We start from the raw sequence: 16,488 nt of genomic DNA, 5'->3' as shown, positions 1-16,488 counted from the left end.
GGTACACCACTAGTAACTAAACTCCAGGATGAACATTTGCCATCAACCATCACCCTCTGTCTTCTTTCAGCTAGCCTATTTCTGATCCAAAGCTCTAAATCACCTTCAACCCCATACTTCCATATTTTCTGCAATAGCCTACCGTGGGGAACCTTATCAAACGCCTTACTGAAATCCATATACACCACATCCACGGCTTTACCCTCATCCACCTGTTTGGTCATCTTCTCGAAAAACTCAATAAGGTTTGTGAGGCACGACCTACCCTTCACAAAACCGTGCTGACTATCGCTAATGAACTTATTCTTTTCATTTGTTAAGGGAAGATCTTGTTTGACCAAGTTCATCGAATTTTTTGAAGAAGTAACAAGGAAGATAGATGAGGGTAGTGCAGTTGATGTGGTCTACATGGATTTTAGCAAGGCTTTTGACAAGATTTCTCATGGCAGACTGGTTAAAAAAATAAAATCCCATGGGATCCAGGGAAATGCAGCAAGGTGGATACAAAATTGGCTCAGTGGCAGGAAACAAAGGGTAATTGTTGACGGCTGTTTTAGCGACTGGAGAGCTGTTTCCAGTGTCGTTCCCCAAGGCTCAGTACTGGGTATATATTAACATTTGGATGTAAATGTAGGGGGCATGATCAAGAAGTTTGCAGATGAAACAAAGATTGGCCATGTGGTAGATAGCAAGGAGGATAGCTGTAGGCTGCAGGAAGATATTGATGGTCTGGTCAGATGGGCAGAAAAGTGGCAAATGGAATTCAACCTGGAGAAATGTGAGGTGATGCATTTGGGGAGGCCAAACAAGGCAAAGAAATACACGATTAATGGAAAAATACTGAGAAGTGTAGAGGAAATGATGGACCTTGGAGTGAATGTCCACAGATCCCTGAAGGTAACAGGACAGGTCGATAAGGTAGATAAGAAGGCATATGGAATCCTTTCCTTTATTAGCTGAGGTATAGAATATAAGAGCAGGGAGGTTATGCTGGAACTGTATTGGTTCGGCCACAATTTGAGTACTGTGTGCAGCTCTGGTCACCTCATTACAGAAAGGATTTAATTGCACTAGACAGGGTACAGAGGAGATTTGAGGATGTTGCCAGAACTGGGAAAATGCAGCTAGGAGTAAAGTTTGGATAGGCTGGGGTTGTTCTCCTTGGAACAGAGAAGGCTGAGGGGAAATCTGATTGAAATGTACAAAATTTTGAGGGGCCTGGATAGAGTGGAGGTGAAGGGTCTATTCACCTGAGCAAGAGAGGTCAGTGATGAGGGGGCATAGATTTAAAAAAAAGTGATTGGTAGAAAAATTAGAGGCGAGATGAGGAAAACCTTTTTCACACAGAGGGTGGTGGGGGTCTGGAACTCACTGCCTGGAAGGATAGTTGAGGCAGAGACCCTCAACGCATTCAAAAGGAGTCCGGATATGCACCTCAAGTGCTGTAATCGGCAGGGCTACGGACCAAATGCTGGAAGATGGGATTAGAATAGATGGATCATTTTTTGGCCACAATAGACACGACGGGCCAAGTTGCCTATTTCTGTGTCTTAAATGAGAATATTAAATGTAAGTGAGTTACACCATTTAGAGTCATGTTTTCTACAATCTTTTATGCTGGTTCAACATTCAATATAGTGGATCAGGCCTGGTGCACAAAACTGGCCACACCACCTGGTTGAAAGATTGCATTGGTTAGGAAAGGTTCTTCAAATTATGCCCATTTGCCTCGGCATGTAGGGACTAGTTAAAAGGCACAATTTAGAAGTTTTTCATATCAAAAATTAATTTACTATTAAACTGACTACTGGACCCCATGAAACTATTAAATGGTCAATATCATTTTTTTCCAGTCATTGCCAGTGACCTCAAATCAGGTTACTCACAGGTAGGGAACTTGGATACCCTTATTAAAAATGCTTTTGCTGATAAACTCATTTTCAGCTCTTAATCAAACTGCAGCAGGTTACCACTCAAATACATCAAGAATACTTTGGAAAGAAAACAATTATGATAGATTACATTAGATGATAGCGATGGTTCGTGCCTTGACACCTCCCCCCCCCACCCCCTTCCCCCCACCCCCCACACCCCTATTTCTCATCTAAATGCTTCCATCTGCAACATTAACCACATTAGACCCCAGATGTATATTGGAGACATACAGCTCTAACTCACCAAGTCTCTCAACCCCTCTACTCTCTCTAAATTGTCACACCACTTGTCTGAGTTCCAGTACTGGATAAGCAGAAAATTTCCTCCATCTAAATAATGGGAAGACAGAAGTCATTGTCTTCAGTTTATACCGCAAATCCCATTCCCTAGCTTCCAGCGTTCTGGACGACGACATCTGCAGGAAGTGTGCCCAGCTGCAGCTCCTCACAGACCGCATGGATCGGTTGGAGCGGCAACTGGATGGACTTAGGAGCATGCAGGTGGCGGAAAGCGTCATAGACAGGAGTTTTAGAGAAGTGGTCACACCCAAGGTGCAGGCAGATAGATGGGTGACTGCTAGAAGGGGCAGGCAGTCAGTGCAGGAATCCCCTGTGGCTATCCCCTTCTCTAACAAGTATACTGTTTTGGATACTGTTGGGGGGATGGCCTATCAGGGCAAAACAGCAGCAGCCAGAGCAGTGGCACCACAGCTAGCACTGTTGTTCAACAGGGAGGGACAAAGCGCAGAAGAGCAATAGTTATAGGGGACTCTATAGTCAGGGGCACAGATCGGCGCTTCTGTGGACGTGAAAGAGACTCCAGGATGGTATGTTGCCTCCCTGGTGCCAGGGTCAAGGATGTCTCTGAACGGACAGGGGGCATTCTGAAGGGGGAGGGTGAACAGCCAGAGGTTGTTGTACACATCGGTACCAATGACATAGGCAGGAAGAGTGATGAGGTCCTGCAAGGGGGAGTTTAGGGAGTTAGGTAGTAAGTTAAAAAACAGGACCTCTAGGGTTGTAATCTCTGGATTATTCCCTGTGCCACGTGCCAGTGAGGCTAGAAATAGGAAGATAGTGCAGCTAAACACGTGGCTGAGCAGCTGGTGTAGAAGGGAGGGTTTCAGATATCTGGACCATTGGGCTCTCTTCAGGGACAGATGAGACCTGTACAAGAGGTTGCATCTAAACTGGAGGGGCACTAATATCCTGGCGGCAAGCTTTGCTAGCGTCACTTGGGAGTGTTTAAACTAGTGTGGCGGGGGGTGGGAACTAGAGCAGTAGGACAGCTAGTGAAATAAATGAGGAGGACATAGTAAATAAGGCCAGTAGGATGAAGAGGAAGAGCAGGCAGGGAGATGTTGCTGAGCACAGCGGGACTGGTGGTCTGAAGTGCATTTGTTTCAATGCGAGAAGTATAACAGGTAAGGCAGATGAACTTAGAGCTTGGATTAGTACTTGGAAATAAGATGTTGTTGCGATTACAGAGACTTGGTTGAGGGAAGGGCAGGATTGGCAGCTAAATATTCCAGGCTTTAGAAGCTTCAGGCGGGATAGAGGGGGATGTAAAAGGGGTGGGGGAGTTGCATTACTGGTTAAGGAGAATAGCTGTCCTGCGGGAGGACACCTCAGAGGGGTCATGCAGCGAGGCAATATGGGTGGAGCTCAGGAATAGGAAGGGTGCAGTCACGATGTTAGGGGTTTACTACAGGCCTCCCAACAGCCAGCGGGAGGTAGAGGAGCAGAAACATAGACAGATTTTGGAAAGATGTAAAGGTAACAGGGTTGTGGTGGTGGGTGATTTTAACTTCCCCTATATTGACTGGGACTCACTTCGTGCTAGGGGCTTGGATGGGGCAGAATTTGTGAGGAGCATCCAGGAGGGCTTCTTGAAACAGTATGTAGATAGTCCAACTAGGGATGGGGCCATTCTGGACCTGGTATTGGGAATGAGCTGAGCCAGGTGGTCGAGGTTTCAGTGGGGGTACATTTCGGGAGCAGTGACCATAATTCCATAAGTTTTAAGGTACTTGTGGATAAGGATAAGAGTAGTCCTCGGGTGAAGGTGCTAAATTGGGGGAAGGCTAATTATAATAATATTAGGCAGGAACTGAATCATTTAGATTGGGGGCGGCTGTTTGAGGGTAAATCAACATCTGACATGTAGGAGTCTTTCAAACGTCAGCTGATTAGAATCCAGGACCAGCATGTTCCTGTGAGGAAGAAAGACAAGTTTGGTAAGTTTCGGGAAGCTTGGATAACACGGGATATTGTGAGCCTAGTCAAAAAGAAAAAGGAAGCATTTGTAAGGGCTGGAAGGCTAGGAACAGATGAAGCACTTGAGGAATATAAAGACAGTAGGAAGGAACTTAAGCAAGGAGTTAGGAGGGCTAAAAGGGGTCATGAAAAGTCATTGGCAAACAGGATTAAGGAAAATCCCAAGGCTTTTTATACGTATATAAAGAGCAAGAGGGTAACCAGGGAAAGGGTTGGCCCACTCAAGGACAGAGATGGGAATCTATGTGTGGAGCCAGAGGAAATGGGCGAGGTGCTAAGTGAGTACTTTGCATCAGTATTCACCAAAGAGAAGGACTTGGTGGATGATGAGCCTAGGGAAGGGAGTGCAGATAGTCTCAGTCATCTCATTATCAAAAAGAAGGAGGTGTTGGGTGTCTTGCAAAGCATTAAGGTAGATAAGTCCCCAGGGCCTGATGGGATCTACCCTAGAATACTGAGGGAGGCAAGGGAGGAAATTGCTGGGGCCTTGACAGAAATCCTTGCATCCTCATTGGCTACAGGTGAGGTCCCAGAGGACTGGAGAATAGCCTATGTTGTTCTTTTGTTTAAGAAGGGTAGCAAGGATAATCCAGGAAATTGTAGGCCGGTGAGCCTTACGTCAGTGGTAGGGAAATTATTAGAGAGGATTATTCGGGACAGGATTTACTCCCATTTGGAAACAAACAAACTTATTAGCGAGAGACAGCATGGTTTTGTGAAGGGGAGGTCGTGTCTTACTAATTTGATTGAGTTTTTTGAGGAAGTGACGAAGATGATTGATGAAGGAAGGCAGTGGATGTTATCTATATGGACTTCAGTAAAGCCTTTGACAAGGTCCCTCATGGCAGACTGGTACGAAAGGTGAAGTCACACGGGATCAGAGGTGAGCTGGCAAGATGGATACAGAACTGGCTCAGTCATAGAAGACAGAGGGTATCAGTGGATGGGTGTTTTTCTGAATGGAGGGATGTGACTAGTGATGTTCCGCAGGGATCAGTGCTGGGACCTTTGCTGTTTGTAGTATATATAAATGATTTGGAGGAAAATGTAGCTGGTCTGATTAGTAAGTTTGCGGATGACACAAAGGTTGGTGGAGTTGCAGATAGTGATGAGGATTGTCAGAGGATGCAGCAGGATATAGATCGGTTGGAGACTTTGGCGGAGAAATGGCAGATGGAGTTTAATCCGGACAAATGTGAGGTAATGCATTTTGGAAGGTCTAATGCAGGTGGGAAGTATACAGTAAATGGCAGAACCCTTAGGAGTATTGACAGGCAGAGAGATCTGGGCGTACAGGTCCACAGGTCACTGAAAATGACAATGCAGGTGGATAAGGTAGTCAAGAAGGCATACAGCATGCTTCCTTTCATCGGTCGAGGCATAGAGTATAAAAATTGGCAAGTCATGCTGCAGCTGTACAGAACCTTAGTTCGGCCACACTTAGAATATAGCGTGCAATTCTGGTCGCCACACTAACAGAAGGACGTGGAGGCTTTGGAGAGGGTACAGAAGAGGTTTACCAGGATGTTACCTGGTCTGGAGGGCATTAGCTATGAGGAGAGGTTGGAAAAACTCGGATTGTTTTCATTGCAACGACGGAGGTGGAGGGGCGACATGATAGATGTTTACAAAGTTATGAGCGGCATGGACAGAGCGGATAGTCAGAAGCTTTTTCCCACGGTTGAAGAGTCAGTTACTAGGGGACATAGGTTTAAGGTGCGAGGGGCAAAGTTTAGAGGGGATGTGCGAGGCAAGTTTTGTACACAGAGGGTGGTGAGTGCCTGGAACTTGCTGCCAGGGGAGGTGGTGGAAGCAGATACGATAGCGACGTTTAAGAGACATCTTGACAAATACATGAATAGGAAGGGAATAGAGGGATATGGGCCCCGGAAGTGCAGAAGGTTTTAGTTGAGGCAGGCATCAAGATCGGCGCAGGCTTGGAGGGCCGAATGGCCTGTTCCTGTGCTGTACTGTTCTTTGTTCTTTGTTCTAGCCACCAACTCCATCCCTCTCCGTGGCAACTGTGAGACGGAATCAGACTGTTTGCAACCTTGGTGTCATACTTTATCCTGAGATGAGCTTCCAACCACATATCCACATCATTGCTAAGACTACCTACTTCCACCTCCATCACCTAGCTCTCCCCCTACCTCAGCTCATCAGCTGTTGAAACTCTCATCCATGCCTTTGTTACCTCTGGACTTGACTATTCCAACACACTCCTGGGTGACTTCTCATCTTCCATCCTCAATAAACTTCAGCTCATCCAAAACTCTGCTGTCCATATTCTAACTCACACCAAGCCCCATTCACCCATCACCTTGGTGTTCACTGACCTACCCTCGTTCCCAGTTAAACAAAATCTCAATTTTAAAATTCTCATCCTTATTTTCAAACCCCTCTATGGCCTTGCCCCTCCAGATCTCTAACTTCCTCCAGCCCTACAATCTTCCGAGATATCTATGCTTCTCCAATTCTGGCCTCTTCCACATTCCCAATTTTAATCAATCTGCCATTGGCAGCTCTGCCTTTAGTTGCCAAGGCTCTAGAAATCAGCCCTTAAAGCTCTCCACCTCTCTCGCCTCCTTTAAGATGCTCCTTGAAATCTACCTCTACTAGTGAGCAGTCACCACACAGACTGCAGTGGTTCGAGAAGGCAGCTCACCACCAATTTATCAAGGGCAATTAGAGATGTACAACAAATGTTGGCCTTGCTCATAGTCCCTCAGCAGAACCTGGGCGGACCTGGGAGGAGGCGGATCTGGAATGGAACCTGTAGAAATAAAGAGCGGAGCTGGAGGCCATCACCTACCTCAGACCAGAGCAGCGTCAGTCGGCAGGCTCTCTCGCTGTGTCAGCACACGCTTGGTTCCAAAAGAGGAAAAAACTACAGGCGACATCATGGGAGATCTGTCAGCTGATTGGTTGGTAAGTAACAGCTGTTATTACCTGTAAATAGCTTAAAAATCAGGGCGAAAATGTTCTTTTTTGTTTAAATCCTCAAATAGCTCCCTTGTAAGTGATAAGGGTTAGTAGAGTCATAGAGTTTTACAGCACAGAAATTGGCCCTTCGGCCCAACGCGCTACACCGACCATCAAACACCCATCCTAACTAATCCCATTTCCCCACACTTGGCCCGTAGCCTTGTATGTTATGGCGTTTCAAGTGTTCATCTAAATACTTCTTGAATACTGTGAGTGTTGGGGCGGCAGAGTGGCGCAGTGGTTAGCCTCACAGCTCCAGAGACCCGGGTTTGGTTCTGGGTACTGCCTGTATGGAGTTTGCAAGTTCTCCCTGTGACCGCGTGGGTTTCCACCGGGTGCTCCGGTTTACCCCCACCGCCAAAGACTTGCAGGTTGCTAGGTAAATTGGCCATTGTAAATTGCCCGTAGTGTAGGTAGGAGAATGGTAGGGAATATGGGATTAATGTAGGAGGGGATGTGGTAGGGAATAATGTAGGATTAGTATAAATGGGTGGTTGATGGTCGGCACAGACTCAGTGGGCCGAAGGGCCTGTTTCAGTGCTGTATCTCTCTATGACTCTATGTTCCTGCCTCTACCACCTCTTCAGGCTGTGTGTTCCAGATTCCAACCACCCTCTGGGTGAAAAAATTTCTCCTCAACTTCCCTCTAAACCTTCTGCCCCTTACCTAAGGTACTATTAGGGTTTTGTTTTAATTAGTGTAATTTATTAATAATTACTTATTAGAATAGTGCTGTTTGGACACAGTGAGGCTGTGAGTTGTGTGTGAGGGATTTTACTGACTGGGGAAGGAGGTGCTCTTTGCAGTCTTTCTTTTTTCTTTTAAAATATTTAACATCCAAATTAATTAAATAGCCCAGATGGCTGGGCTGACGATGTGTTGCTGCTGTAGTATGTGGGAGCTGGTGGATGCCGGTGCGATCCACGGTGACCACATCTGCAGCAAGTGTTGGCTGCTCGAGGAACTTTGGCTCAGAGTTGATAAGCTGGAGTCCGAGCTGCAGACACTGCGACACATCAGGGAAGGGGAGAGTTACTGGACACTGTGTTTCAGGAGACAGTCACACCCCTTAGATTAATTGCATCCAATTTGGACCGTGGTCAGGGACAGGAAGGTGTGACTGCGAGTGAGGCAGGTATGGAGATCCAGAATTTAGTTTTGGAGGTGCCTCAGCCAGTGCCCTCATCCAATAGGTACGAGGTTCTTGATCCCGGTCTGGACGAGGGCACAGGCTGCAGGGAGGATGAGCGAGCTGACCACAGCACCGTGGTTCAGAGGGCCATTCAAGTGGGGGGAGAAAAGAGAAATGTAGTAGTAATAGGGGATAGCATAGTTAGGGGAATAGATACTGTTCTTTGCAGCAAAGACAGGGAGTCCCGAAGGCTGTGTTGCCTACCTGGTGTCAAGGTTAAGGACATCTCTTGTGGGCTGGAGAGGAACTTGGAGTGGGAGGGGAAGGATCCAGGTGTCGTGGTCCATGTAGGTACCAATGACATAGGTAGGACTAGGAAAGCGGTTCTGCTGAGGAACTATGAGCTGCTCGGGGCTAAATTAAAAAGCAAAACCACAAAGGTAATAATCTCCGAATTACTACCTGAGCCATGTGCAAATTGGCGTATGGTAAATAAGATTAGAGAGATAAATGTGTGGCTCAAAGATTGGTGTGGGAGAAATGGGATCCGATTCATGGGACACTGGCACCAGTACTGGAGGAGAGAGCTGTTCTGTTGGGATGGGTTCCATTTGAACCAGGCTGGGACCAGTGTCCTGGCGAATCGTATATCTAGGGTTGTAGACTTTAGGACTTAGGACTAGGACTTTAAACTAATTAGTTGGGGGCGGGGGTGGTGAAGGGTTCAATTGAAGGGAAGTTTAAAAAATCAAAAAGAAACGAGAGAGCCGAAGTGCAGGGTAGTGAAGAGGTAATCAAAGTGTGACAGGAAGGGACAGAAGATATAAGGAGAAGAGTGCAGCAGAAATTAGAACCAGAATGAGTAATAATGGTAAAAAGTCAAAGCTTAAGGCTCTTTATCTGAATGCACGCAGCATTTGTAACAAGATAGGGGAGTTGACGGCACAAATAGAAATAAATGATTATGACTTGACAGCTATTACAGAGACATGGTTGCAGGGTGACCAAGACTGGGAACTCAATATTCAAGGGTATTCAACATTCTGGAAAAATAGGCAAAAATGAAAAGAAGGTGGGGTAGCTTTGTTACTAAAGGAAGGTATCAGTGCGGTGGTGAGTAGTGATATAGGTGCAATAGATCGTGATGTGGAATCAGTTTGAGTGGAAATAAGAAAAAGCAAGGGGAAGAAGTCACAGGTGGGAGTTGTCCATAGGCCCCGGAAGAGTTGCCTCACTGGAGGACAAAGTATAAATTGAGAAATAACGGAGGCGTGGAGGAAGAGCGCTACAATTGTCATGGGTGATTTTAATCTGCATATTGACTGGACAAATCAGATTGCAGAGGTAACATGGAAGACAAATTTGTAGAATGCATCAGGGATTGTTACTTAGAGCAATACGTTGCAGAACCTACCAGAGAACAGGCAATTTTAGATCGAGTAATGTGTAATGAGGTAGGATTAATAAGAGATATCGTAGTTAAGGATCCTCTAGGGGGTAGCGATCACAACATGGTAGAATTTCAAATTCAGTTTGAGGTCGAGCCACTCGGGTCTCAAACCAATGTCTTCAACTTAAACAAGGGCAATTACAGAGGTCTGAAGAAAGTTGTCTAAAGCAAGCTGGGAAAATAGACTAAGGCATGTGAGCAGTGGCAGATATTTAAGCAGATATTTCATAACGCTCAGCAAAAATTTATCCCAGTCAAAAAGAAGGACTCGATGAGAAGGATGAACCACCCGTGGTTCACAAAGGCGGTCAAGGAGAGTATCCAATCAAAAACTAAAGCATACAAAGCGGCGAAAAATAGTGATAGGCCAGATGATTGGGAATTTTTTTTTTAGGAACCAGCAGCGAGCGGATAACTAAAAAGCTGATAAAGAGGGAGAAAATTGATTATGAAAGTAAATTGACAAGAAATATAAAAACAAACAGCAAGAGCTTCTACGGGCATATAAAAAAAGAGTAGCTAAAGTGAGCATGGGACCCTTGGAGGATGAGACTGGAGAACTGAAAACGTGGAACAGGGAAATGGCAGATAATTTAAACCAATATTTTGCATCGGTCTTCACGGTGGAGGACACTATAAACATCCCACAGATATCAGATAAGCAAGGAGCTAATGGGAGAAAAGATCTTGTAACAGTCTCTATCATGAGGAACAAAGTATTTGACAAACTAATGGGACTAAAGGCAAACAAGTCGCCAGGACCTGATGGCCTGCATCCAAGGGTTTTAAAGGAAGTGGCTGCAGAATTAGTGGAGGCATTGGTCGAAATATTCCAAAACTCACTGAATTCCGGGAGAGTCCCAGCGGATTGGCAAACTGCTAATGTGATGCCCCTGTTCAAGAAGGGAGGGAGACAAAAAGCCAGTCAGCCTAACGTCAGTCATTGGGAAAATGCTAGAGTCCATTATTAAGGAAGAAATAGCAGGACATTTAGAAAAGCTTAAACAGAGTCAACATGGTTTTCTGAAAGGGAAATCATGTTTGACGAATATGCTAGAGTTCTTTAAGGATATAACAAGCAGAGTTGATAAAGGGGAACCGGTAGATGTATTGTGTTTAGATTTCCAGAAGGCATTCAATAAGGTGCCACATAAAAGATTATTGCACAAGATAGGAGCTCACAGTATTGGGGGTAATGTATTAGCATGAATTGAGGATTGGTTAACTCACAGAAGACAGAGAGTAGGGATTAATGGGTCTTTTTCAGGTTGGAAAGACGTAACTAGTGGAGTGCCACAAGGATCAGCTCTAGGGCCTCAATTATTTACTATCTAAAGTAACTTGGAGGAGGGAGCAGTGTGTAATGTAACTAATTTGCTGACGATACAAAAGTAGGTGGGAGGGCATGCTGTGATAAGGACATAAGGAATCTGCAGGGGGATATAGATAGGTTGAGTGAGTGGGCAAAAACTTGCCAGATGGAGTTTATTGTAGGAAAGTGTGAGGTCATGCACTTTGGTAGGAAGAATCAAAAGGCAGATTATTATTTAAATGGCGAGAGACTCCAAAAAAGTGCAGCACAGAGGGATCTGGGTGTTCTTGTGCATGAAATACAAAAAGTTAGCATGCAGGTGCAGCAAGTAATTAAGAAGGCAAATGGAATTTTGTCCTTTATTGCTAGGGGGTTGGAGTTCAAAAAAAGGGAAGTCTTGTTACAGCTGTAAAGGGTGTTGGTAAGGCTGTACCTGGAGTACTGTGTACAGTTTTGGTCAGCATATTTAAGAAAGGATATACAGGCATTGGACGCAGTTCAAAATTGGGCTAGGCTGATTAGGCCAAAACTAGGCTGATTCCTGGGATGAAGGGGTTGACTTATCAAGAACAGCTAAACAGGTTAGGGTTACAACATTAGAGTTTAGAAGAATGAGGGATGATCTTATTGAAACGTACAAGATTCTGAGGGGGCTGGAAAGATGTTGAGAAGATGTTTCCACTAGTGGGGGAATCTCAAACTAGGGGACATAGTTACAGAATAAGGGGACACTCATTTAAAAGTGAGATACAAAGGAATTTCTTCTCTCAGAGGGTAGTGAATGGCTGCAATTCTCTACTCAAGAGAGTTGTGGAGGCTAGATCACTGAAAGTACTTCAAGAGGAGGTAGATAGATTTTTGAAATATCGGGGAGTTGAGGGCTAGGAGGAACTGGCACGAAAGAGGAGTTGAGGTCTGGGGCAGATCAGCCATGATCTTATTGAATGGCGGGGCAGACTTGAGGAGCTGAATGGCCTACTCCTGCTCCTATTTATGTTATGTTCTTGCCTGTGATGCCCACATCCCATAAATGATTAAAAAAGCTTCTGGTGATCTGCACCTCTGTCAAATTTTATTTGTGACTGCTCCTGTGAGAAAGACCTTGGTATATCTTTCTACATTAAATGGCACTATATAAATGCAAGAAATGCTGGAAATACTCAGCAGGTTTGGCAGCATCTGTGGAGAGAGAAGCAGAGTTAACGTTTCAGGTCAGTGACCCTTCTTCAGAACTAGCAAATATTAGAAATGTGAAAGGTTATAAGCAAGTAAAGTGGGGGTGGGGCAAGAGGTAACAAAGGAGAAGGTGTAAATAGGACAGCGTCACAGAACCTGCAAGTCTTTGGCTGTGGGAGGAAACTGGAGCACCCGGCGGAAACCCACACGGTCGCAGGAAGAACTTGCAAACTCCGCACAGGCAGTACCCAGAACGAAACCCGGGTCACTCGAGCTGTGAGACTGCGGTGCTAACCACTGCGCCACTGTGCCAATTGATTAAGAAGGGGAAAATAAAGTACAAGAGCAAGCTTGCGGGGAACATAAAAACTGACTGTAAAAGTTTCTATAGGTATGTGAAAAGAAAAAGATTAGTGAAGGCAAATGTAGGTCTCTTACAGTCAGAAACAGGGGAATTTATTATGGGGAACAAGGAAATGGCTGACCAACTAAATGAATACTTTGCTTCTAATTTCACAAACAAGGACACAAATATCATTCCAGAAATGTTGGGGAACACAGGGTTTTTAGTAAGAGAGAGGAACTGAAAGAAATCAGTATTAGCAGAAAAATGGTGTTGGGGAAATTGATGGGATTGAAGGCCAATAAATCCCCAGGGCCTGATGGTTTGCATCCCAGAGTACTTAAGGAAGTGGCCCTAGAAATAGTGGATGCATTGGTGGTCATCTTCCAAGATTCTATAGACTCTGGAACTGTTGCTACAGATTGGAGGGTAGCTAATGTAACCCCACTATTTAAAAAGGGAGGTAGAGAGAACACAGGGAATTATCGACCAGTCAGCCTGACATCGGTAGTGGGGAAAATTCTAGAATCCATTATCAAAGATTTTATAGCAGACCACTTAGAGAACAGTTGTTGAATCAGACAGAGTCAGTATGGATTTACGAAAGGGAAATCATGCTTGACAAATCTAATAGAATTCTTTGAGGATGTAACTAGTAGAGTTGATGAGCAACATCCAGTGGATGCAGTTTATTTGGACTTTCAGAAGGCTTTCGACAAAGTCCCACATAAGAGATTAGCATGTAAAATTAAAGCGCATGGGATTGGTGGTAGTATATTGCGAAGGATTGAAAATTGTTTTTTTAAATTCATTTATGGGATTTGGGTGTCACTGTCTATGCCAGCATTTTATTGCCCATCCCTAATTGCCCTTGTGAAGGTGGTGGTGAGCTGCCTTCTTGAACCGCTGCAGTCCATGTGAGGTAGGTACACCCACAGTGCTGTTAGGAAGGGAGTTCCAGGATTTTGACCCGGCGACAGTGAAGGAACGGCGATAGAGTTCCAAGTCAGGATGGTGTGTGACTTGGAGGGGAACTTGCAGGTGGTGATGTTCCATGCATCTGCTGCTCTTGTCCTTCAAGGTGGTAGAGGTCGTGGGTTTGGAAGGTGCTGTCTAAGGAGCCTTGGTCCGTTGCTGCAGTGCATCTTGTAGATGGTACACACTGCTGCCACTGTGCGTCGGTGTTGGAGGGAGTGAATGTTTGTAGATGGGGTGCCAATCAAGCGGGCTGCTTTGTCCTGGATGGTGTCGAGCTTCTTGAGTGTTGTTGGAGCTGCACCCATCCAGGCAAGTGGAGAGTATTCCATCACACTCCTGACTTGTGCCTTGTAGATGGTGGACAGGCTTTGGGGAGTCAGGAGGTGAGTTACCCGCCACAGGATTCCTAGCCTCTGACCTGGTCTTGTAGCCACGGTATTTATATGGCTACTCCAGTTCAGTTTCTGGTCAATGGTAGCCCCTAGGATGTTGATAGTGGGGGATTCAGCGATGGTAATGCCATCAAATGTCAAGGGGAGATGTTTAGATTCTCTCTTGTTGGAGATGGTCATTGCCTGGCATTTGTGTGGCACAAATGTTACTTGCTACTTATCATCCCAAGCCTGGATATTGTCCAGGTCTTGCTACATTTCTACACGGACTGCTTCAGTATTTGAGGAGACACGAATGGTGCTGAACATTGTGCAATCATCAGCGAACATCCCCAATTCTGACCTTATGATAGAAGGAAGGTCATTGATGAAGCAGCTGAAAATGGTTGCGCCTAGGACACTACCCTGAGGAACTCCTGCAGTGATGTCCTGGAGCTCAGATGATTGACATCCAACAACCACAACCATCTTCCTTTGCGCTAGGTATGACTCTAACCAGCAGAGAGTTTTCCCCCTGATTCCCATTGACTCCAGCTTTGCTCGGGCTCCTTGATGCCATACTCGGTCAAATGCTGCCTTGATGTCAAAGGCAGTCACTCTCACCTCACCTCTTGAGTTCTGCTCTTTTGTCCATGCTTGAACCAAGGCTGTAATGAGGTCAGGTCCTGAATGGCCCTGTCGGAACCCAAACTGGGTATCACTGAGCAGGTTATTGCTAAGCAAGTGCTGCTTGATGGCACTGCTGATGACACCTTCCATCACTTTGCTGATGATTGAGAATAGACTGATGGGGCGGTAATTGGCCGGGTTGGACTTGTCCTGCTTTTTGTGTACAGGACATACCTGGGAAATTTTCCACATTGCCGGGTAGATGCCAGTGTTGTAGCTATACTGGAACTGCTTGGCTAGGGGTGTGGCAAGTTCTGGAGCACAGGTCTTCAGTACGATTGCCGGAATATTGTCAGGACCCATAGCCTTTGCAGTATCCAGTGCCTTCAGTCGTTTCTTGATATCACGTGGAGTGAATCGAATTGGCTGAAGTCTGGCATCTGTGATGCTGGGGACTTCAGGAGGGGGCTGAGATGGATCATCAACTTGGCATTTCTCGCTGAAGATTGTTGCAAATGCTTTTGCCTTATCTTTCGCACTGATGTGCTGGGCTCCCCCATCATTGAGTATGGGGATATTTGTGGAGCCACCTCCTCCAGTTAGTTGTTTAATTGTCCACCACCATTCACGGCTGGATGTGGCAGGACTGCAGAGCTTAGATCTGATCCGTTAGTTATGGGATAGCTTAGCTCTATCCATTGCATGCTGCTTATGCAGTTTGGCATGCAATTAGTCCTGGGTTGTAGCTTCACCAGGTTGACACCTCATTTTGAGGTATGCCTGGTGCTGCTCCTGGCATGCCCTCCTGCACTCCTCATTGAACCAGGGTTGGTCTACTGGCTTGATGGTAATGGTAGAGTGGGGGATATGCCAGGCCATGAGGTTACAGATTGTGGTTGAGTACAATTCTGCTGTTGCTGATGGCTCACAGCGCCTTATGGATGCCCAGTTTTGCATGGCTAGATCTGTTCGAAATCTATCCCATTTAGCACGGTGATAGTGCCACACAACACGATGGATGGTATCCTCAATGTGAAGGCGGGACTTCGTCTCCACAAGGACTATGTGGTGGTCACTCCTACCAATACAGTCATGGACAAAAGCATCTGCGGCAGGCAGATTGGTAAGAACAAGGTCAGGTATGTTTTTCCCTCATGTTGGTTCCCCCACCACCTGCCGCAGACCCAGTCTAGCAGCTATGTCCTTTAACAGGTCATAGATAGAGAGGTACAGCACTGAAACGGTCCCTTCGGCCCATCAAGTCTGTGCCGACCATCAACCACCCATTTATACTAATCCTCCATTAATCCCTTACTCCCTACCACATCCCCACCTTCTCTCAATTCTTCTACCACCTACCTACACTGGGGCAATTTACAATGGCCAATTTACCTATCAACCTGCAAGTCTTTGACTGTGGGAGGAAACCTGAGCACCCGGCAGAAACCCACGCGGTCACAGGGAAAACTTGCAAACGCCACACAGACAGTACCCAGAACTAAACCTGGGTCGCTGGAGCTGTGAGGCTGCGGTGCTAACCACTGCGCCACTGTGCCACCCTGTACTCGGCCAGCTCAGTCAGTAGTGGTGCTACCGAGCCACTTTTGGTGATGGACATTGAAGTCCCCCACCCAGAGTACATTTTGTGCCCCTGCCACCCTCAGTGCTTCCTCCAAGTGGTTGGCAGACAGGAAACAAAGAGTAGGGATAAATGGGTCTTTTTCCGAATGGCAGGCAGTGACTAGCGGGGTAGCGCAGGGATCGGTGCTAGGACCCCAGCTCTTCACAATATATTTATTTTTTTATTTTTATTTAGAGATACAGCACTGAAACAGGCCCTTCGGCCCACCGAGTCTGTGCTGACCATCAACCACCCACTTATACTAATCCTACACTAATC

This window comes from Heterodontus francisci, chromosome 13 (assembly GCF_036365525.1).
Source record: "Heterodontus francisci isolate sHetFra1 chromosome 13, sHetFra1.hap1, whole genome shotgun sequence".
Classification (NCBI taxonomy): Eukaryota; Metazoa; Chordata; class Chondrichthyes; order Heterodontiformes; family Heterodontidae; genus Heterodontus; species Heterodontus francisci.
This window is presented reverse-complemented; position numbering follows the sequence as displayed.